This window comes from Penaeus japonicus, unplaced genomic scaffold (genome assembly GCF_977035675.1).
Source record: "Penaeus japonicus unplaced genomic scaffold, GWHDUDI00000001_assembly GWHDUDI00000019, whole genome shotgun sequence".
NCBI lineage: Eukaryota > Metazoa > Arthropoda > Malacostraca > Decapoda > Penaeidae > Penaeus > Penaeus japonicus.
In genome coordinates this window covers 39,105,139-39,112,638 of record NW_028234421.1, presented here as the reverse complement: position 1 = coordinate 39,112,638, position 7,500 = coordinate 39,105,139, and the positions used below count along the sequence as shown (strand labels likewise).

General features: G+C 38.3%; 2 protein-coding genes across 2 annotated transcripts in view; one reads left to right on the top strand and one right to left on the bottom strand.

Moving 5' to 3' along the window:
- The window catches only part of LOC147469827 (neuroligin-4, Y-linked-like), a 349,073-nt gene that overhangs the window by 253,084 nt on the left and 88,489 nt on the right, over window positions 1–7,500 (bottom strand). The window lies entirely within an intron of this gene.
- Window positions 3,591–7,500, top strand: part of LOC122265742 (long-chain-fatty-acid--CoA ligase 4) — a 21,419-nt gene continuing 17,509 nt past the window's right edge. The window contains exon 1 of the mRNA XM_043035158.2: window positions 3,591–3,743. The gene's annotated coding sequence lies outside the window, so the exon portion shown is untranslated. The remainder of the gene's footprint in view (window positions 3,744–7,500) is intronic.

Sequence of the window (7,500 nt, the reverse complement as noted above, 5' to 3'; positions counted from 1 at the left end):
ATACATACATACACACACACACACACACATACACACACACACACATACATACACACACACACACACACACACACACACACACACACACACACACACACATATATATATATATATATATATATATATATATATATATATATATATATATATATATACATATACATATATTCATACATATATATACATATACATATATTCATACATATATATACATATACATATATACATATATTCATAAATATATATACATATACATATATAGGTATGTATGTAAACAACATGCCCACACACAAACTCATATGTGCAAGTATGCAAGTACATGAAGATGGCGAAGAGTAAGCCGAGAGAAAGCGGGAGAAAGAGGCAGAGAAAGTATAGATAAGGTATTTACAGAGCACGAAGAAAACTATTTTATTACAGTGTTTAAGTTTATCAACTTGCAACTGCCTCTGTTGATAACAAGGATGGTGGTAATGATAATGATTGAAATGATTAAAGTGATCACACTGTTAATGATATTTATGATAATATTGATGGGAATAATAATGATTGTCAGGATAAAAAAAAACAAAGGAAAACAATTATATTGATGATGATGAATAATGACTTTAATCAAAATTATTGTCATTGAAATTATGATAATAATGATGACAATGATAATAATGATAATAATGCAGATAATGGTAATAATAATAACAATAATAATATTAGTGATATTATTGATTACACTACTATTAATAATTATCATAATCATATTGATTATCCTAATAATGCTGATAACAATGGTAATAATAACGATAATAATGATATTAATAATCTTAGTAATGATATAAGTAAAAACGATCATGGACGGAAGACGTCGTGATCACAGCCAAGGAATAAAGAAGGGTAGTATATATATATATATATATATATATATATATATATATATATATATATATATATGTGTGTGTGTGTGTGTGTGTGTGTGTGTGTGTGTGTGTGTGTGTGTGTGTGTGTGTGTGTGTGTGTGTGTGTGTGTGTGTGTGTGTGTGTGTGTGTGTGTGTGTGTGTGTGTGTGTTTACAACCACCAACACACACACATACTGTTTTATAGCATCAAAATCTCGTGAAATCGTTAAAGAAAATAAAGAACGGGCAGCAATACATTCCTGATAAAGGAAGCGGACGTAAATAAAAGAAACAGTCGTGTATTCATGGCTGTAGCACTGCGGCAACGACAGCTTTAAAACAAATTTAGAAACAAAAATACGAATCAAAACTTCTCCTTAATTATCCAGCTTTAACACTTCCTTTGAAACAAGAATTAAAAAAAAGAAAGAAACAAAGAAACGAGAGAAGAAGAAAAGGAAAAAAAAAAAAAAAAAAAAGGAAAGAGGGATAATGACTTGGAAACCTGTCAGCTTCCTCTTGAAAACTTGGATCATTAATGACGTCACCAGCAGGCGCCGGGATAAAAGATGCTCGGTCACTGAGATCATTATCACCATCATCTCTCCCCGTTCCATCCATTCCATTATCGTCGCCTCGCGCTTCCCGGTCGCCGATTTACTGTAGTTTCTCGGACTGTGGCTTGCGGGACAAGACACTTCGGTCATAAAGTAATCGTTGTTTTGTTTTGTTTTTCTAATGGCTCTACTCACTCTCTTAATTAGTCTCATATCTGCGCTTTATTTCCCCTGTTACGTATATGCGCTTAAACACACGTGCGCTATGTTGATGATCACGAGGATAACAATAACAATAATGAGGGTAAATTCATCGGTAATTATGGCGACAACAATAAACAAAGCTCACACACACGCGCTCTACCGTGATCACTATTTCATCACTATCAATATAATAGTAATATCAATATAATAGTAATATCAATATAATAGTAATATCAATATAATAGTAATATTGATATTTATCCTTATTATTATCATTATTATCATCGTTATCATCATCATCATTATCAACATCGATACTATCATTAATATTATTGTTGCCGTTGCTGTTGTTATTATAATGGTAATACTAATACTAATACTAATAATAGTAATAACAGATGATAATAATGATAATAAGGATAACAGCAATAACAACAATAATGATGTTAGGAATAATAATGATAATGATAATAATGATGATAATGATAATAATGATGATAATAATAATAATAATATAATGATGGTGTTGATAATGATAATCATTGTATTAGTAATAGATATGATAGTAATAATAATGATAATACTACTTCTACTACTACTACCACTACTACTAATAATAGTAATAGTAATGATCATAATAATGATAATGATAATAATGATGGTAGTGATACTGATAATGATACAGATAATCATAATTATTATGATGATGATAATAATAATAGTAGTAATAATAAAGATAGTGATAATAATTATGATAATGATAATAACTTCAATAATAATAACAATAATCATAACAAATATAATAATGATAATAGCAAAAAAAAAAAATATATATATATATGTATAATAATAATAATGATACTGATTATAGCAATAACAATAATAACAATGGTTGTGATATTAGCTACACTCTTTATGATAAGGATGATAAGTATCAGCATCATCATTCATCATAATCACCACCATTGTTAGCACTTTAAAAAAATAATGACATCAACTACATCTGAAAGCTTGTTGACAGTGCAACTCGTCATTAAAGATTTCAAACGAACGGAAGGAAAAAAATGGTGGCGGAAAAGTTGAAGGTCAGAAGTCAGAATTCTTTTAAGTAATATATTTCTTTGTTACTCGGCAACTCCATCGTAAATTTAGGATTAATATTACTGTTTGCTTGATCCTTATTCATTTTGATAATCTGTATTGTTTTTTTCATTGTTTCTAACTGATTATAACGGACTGTATGTGACGATTTTAAATATATGCAATTCTTACAAGAACGTTCAGCGTCAGGTGTCACGTTCGCATAAAGCTTAAGTGGCGGGTGCATTCAACATCGCTTCTTGCCATGCGATTTTATTTACATTAAACAAATCCTTCGATAACTGTTCCCAAAGGATACTATAGACTGCCATTCAGCTACGATTTCCCACCAACGCAAAAGCGCTTCCATTCAGTACTGTCGCCGAAAATACGAGTTGTGTGCTAGCGGCGACACGCGGTGAAGCAACAGTTGGGGGAAACGCTGTCGCTCTTTTCCACAACCGATCGTCACGTTGCTTAAACTTTCGTCTCTTGAGTGAATCATTTTAAATATAGGCTGGAAGGTATAGCCGCCTCTGGCATGCCGATATTTAGATCTGGTGTTGTATTTAGATGTATTGTTTGTTTAATACAAAAAAGAAAAAACAAACGATGACGTATCATTCCGGTTTAACTTGAGGAAAGCGAACGTACAGAATATATTCATAAGTTTTCGTTTGGGATCGCGTGGCAGTGGTAGTGCCGATTTAGAACATCACACATACAATGAGAGAAATAACTTCCTATCTCGTACGACCTTTAACATTTTTTTCAGTAAATCACAAATAAAATAATATAAATAATAAAAGATTAAACTACTAACTGTTGTGGAAACAGCGACGGAAGAGCAGAGGAGCGCGAGCTGAACCGCGGCTCCGCCCGACGCGAACCGGCAACGGCAGAGTCGCCCGGCGCATCCCCCGCGCACCACCACCTCTCACGCCCCTCCTCATTTGCGCCATTTCTCCTCTCTGTGTATCCTCTCTCCCTCAGTTGGATTTATCAAACAGGTATGTGTTTTCAGGCTACGGTTCTAAACGCTGCCGGAACCTTGGTTTGTTTGTGAGTTTAGTTTGTTTTGTGAGTTGCTTTTTTTCCAATGTTCGCATGGGAAGCTCCACCCAACTGCATGTGTTAAGCTTAGCTCGGGTGGAGGCTTTCAATGGAGCTAAAATTGGATGTGTGGGCGTAGTCCATGGCCTTCTGAAGTTCTTAGTGACTCACGAGGAAGCAATGTTCCGGATATGATTCTCGTCAACATCTCGGAAATGCATAAAGTCTGTGTTGGATTAAGTAGGCCTAGATTGTATTTCCCTCCGAGAACTCACGCCCACACTTGCCTTTATAACTTTTACATCGTTGACTTTTTGTAACGCATTTGTAATTGCTTTGAGCTTTGTTGGAAATGGGTAGTGGCATCTTTATAGAAGGGTATTATATTGGCACCATTCATTAAATTCTTATGAAAAGCAAAATATTTCCAAGTTATGACGAAGGTTTGGCATCGCGGTTGAGTGCAGCGCTGTCACCGTGAAGTTGTTGTACCGGAGACAATACTGTCTTTCGCTTTTTTGTTAAACATTGTGGTCGGAAGCGAAGCTTATATAATTGTCACGAATATTCTGCTAAATGTCTCTAAAACTCAAAAGATACATAACTAGCACTTGTAGCAATGTGATGTTCTTACACCTTGAAGAAACCTAACCTTAGTTTTGTTAACACAATAATTTCTAAACAAATGAATAGCTGGCTGTATCAATACACGGACCTCGAGCAGATGAGCATGACAAGTGCACGGAGCCGTCTAAAGGGAAGTAGAGTTCGTCGTTGCATAATGGGACGGGAATTCGTCACTTCCTTCTTAACTTCCCGGAGTGGGATGGAAAGGGGGGAGGGGAGAGGGAGGGGGGGTAGTATGGCACGCATATCGGTGGCTTACACCTGCCATTGCGCCGTCTAGATACACTCGAAGTTATCTCCCCAGGGGTGATAAGCAGATAAGGCCTTATTTCCGGTGTCTTTCCAATCGAATTTGATCAAATGTTGCAATACTGTTAATCGCCGATTGCCTATCGCCGCATTCTGTTATCTTTGGGTATTTGTGGAATATCTGATTCGTTATCTGTAGGAATGTATTAAAGTCCGGTTGGCAGGGAACTAGATATTGACAAACATCCACAAACGCACGTGCGCGGTTATGCCAACGCGCAAATATATATATATATATATATTATATTTATTACATTTATGTATATATATATACATACACACATATACATACACACATATATACATACACATACACACACACACACACATACACACACACACACACACACACACACACACACACACACACACACACACACACACACACACACACACACACACACACACACACACACACACACACACACACACGCATGTCTCTCTCTCTCTCTCTCTCTGTCTCTCTCTCTCTCTCTCTCTCTCTATATATAATATAAATATATATATAATATATATATATATATATATATATATATATATATATATATATGTATTATATTAAATATACACGTGTGTATTTGTGTGTGTGTGTGTGCGTGTGTTTGTGCATGTGCATGTGCATGTGCATGTGCATGTGCATGTGCATGTGCATGTGCATGTGCATGTGCATGTATATGTATATGTATATGTATATGTATATGTATATGTATATGTATATGTATATGTATATGTATATGTATATGTATATGTATATATATATATATATATATATATATATATATATATATATATATATATGATATAATATAATTCCATTATGTGTATTGTCCAGACATTTAACAACAGTTGGCGACCTCTTTCAGCTGTCACACTATAAGTGTTGTGTAGGGAGGCTCGACTAACTAGCAAATACCGACTGACTTGGGCGGACTAGATAGCTGTGCTGCTGCCTGATTGATTGTAGATTGGCAATTATTTCAGACGTACGCACTCGGGAACACATGCCAGCATGCCTGCGTGTATGCATGCACACTAGCACTCATTCACTCACTTACTCACCCATTCTCTCACTCTCACTCTCTCTCTCTTACTCTCTTACTCTCTTACTCTCTTACTCTCTTACTCTCTTACTCTCTTACTCTCTCTCTCTCTCTCTCTCTCTCTCTCTCTCTCTCTCTCTCTCTCTCTCTCTCTCTCTCTCTCTCTCTCTCTCTCTCTCTCTCTCTCTCTCTCTCTCTCTCTCTCATACATGGATATCCAGTATGTATGTGTCATGTGCACGTGCATCAAGGTGTGGGCCGTGGAAGTCAAGTTGGAGAATCACAAAGCGAATGGAACTGACGATAACGAAGGGCGTCGGGCTTGAGAAAAAACACTGGGCCTCGGCTAAACGTTGCCTCTCGCTCAAGCAGCCTGGCCGCAGGGTTTGTTGTTGCTTTGGAACAGATTTATTCCAGATTAATATTCCGCGAATTCTCAGACATAAACGCAAACAATTTGTGTGTTAGTGTGTGTGAAAGTGGACCGGACGGAACAGAGCGCACGCAGTTTATCACCAGAATTAAACCTTTGGCCTCCAAATGATCGCTGATATGGACAAGCAAGTGCGTTTTATTGTTTGTGTCGGGATACGTACTAGTATGGCATTACGAGTCCGGCCGCGCACCAAGGAAAGGAACCGGAGGTAAGATGACAGATAAAAGGACCAAAAAACATAAGAAAGCACATCCGGCCATGTGTCCGTCGCGCGCGTATACACGCCGTACTCTTCTGTCGGTGACGTCACTAGTTTGTGTACGTTTAGTGCAATTCACTTGCACATGGTGACTGCAGACAGGTGTTGTCTTTCCTATGCAAATGCTCCACATTTCAGCTTTATGCACATTTGACTCCATATACCCTCGCTCATACCACTGTCTTGTCCCATACATACACACGATACGCAGTTTAGTAACAGGCCTTCCTGAGAAAAAACACTAATCTTCACTATGCTGTGGCTCCTACATATAGTCTAACTTGTTCCATTAGAATCCATTACAAAGGGCCGTGTTACTCCCCCCCCTCACCACCACCACACACACACACACCACACCACACCACACCACACCACACCACACCACACCACACCACACCACACCACACCACACCCGAGCATTCATTCACACACATCCGTCTGTAGCACCATTCAATTCTAGCCTCTTTACACCTGCCACCCACACACCACCCAGCTCTCCGTTCTCCAATGCAAAGGTATGTGGGCTGGAGGGCCGCCCCTGTCCCACGCCAGAGCCAATCCTTGTACCGAGCCCTCACAATCCTCTATTCCCTGCACCCGTAGCCTCAGTCAGTGGGCGCTGGCCAGTAGCCCTTCATTTTAATATCATATCCTGTGATGGCAGACTGCTCTAGATTGCTCCTTCCAGCCTCGTCATCGCAGAGTTCGTGCCAGTCATGTTGACAGGCCTAGTAACGATCAGTCACCCGGCCGCAGGACCTCCAAAGCATAACCCAATCAGCAATTGGATTGACTGCTCGCTCGGAGACTCCCGTGCTCGACCAGACGTCTTATCAGCTCGGGCGACTAAAGAGTAGGTGTGAAGTGGCGTGGGTTGTTGGTTCATCGTGGCGAGGCTGGCCGCGATCACGCCGACTCAGGGGCGTTGCTAGATTTTCCTGCTTCGGCAGCGGGGTTTCTCATTAGAGTCAAGTCATTCAAAGGAAGTGTTTTTTTCTTCTTCGTCAGTTTTTTTGTTTTCTTGTGGCCTTTATCACTGACTA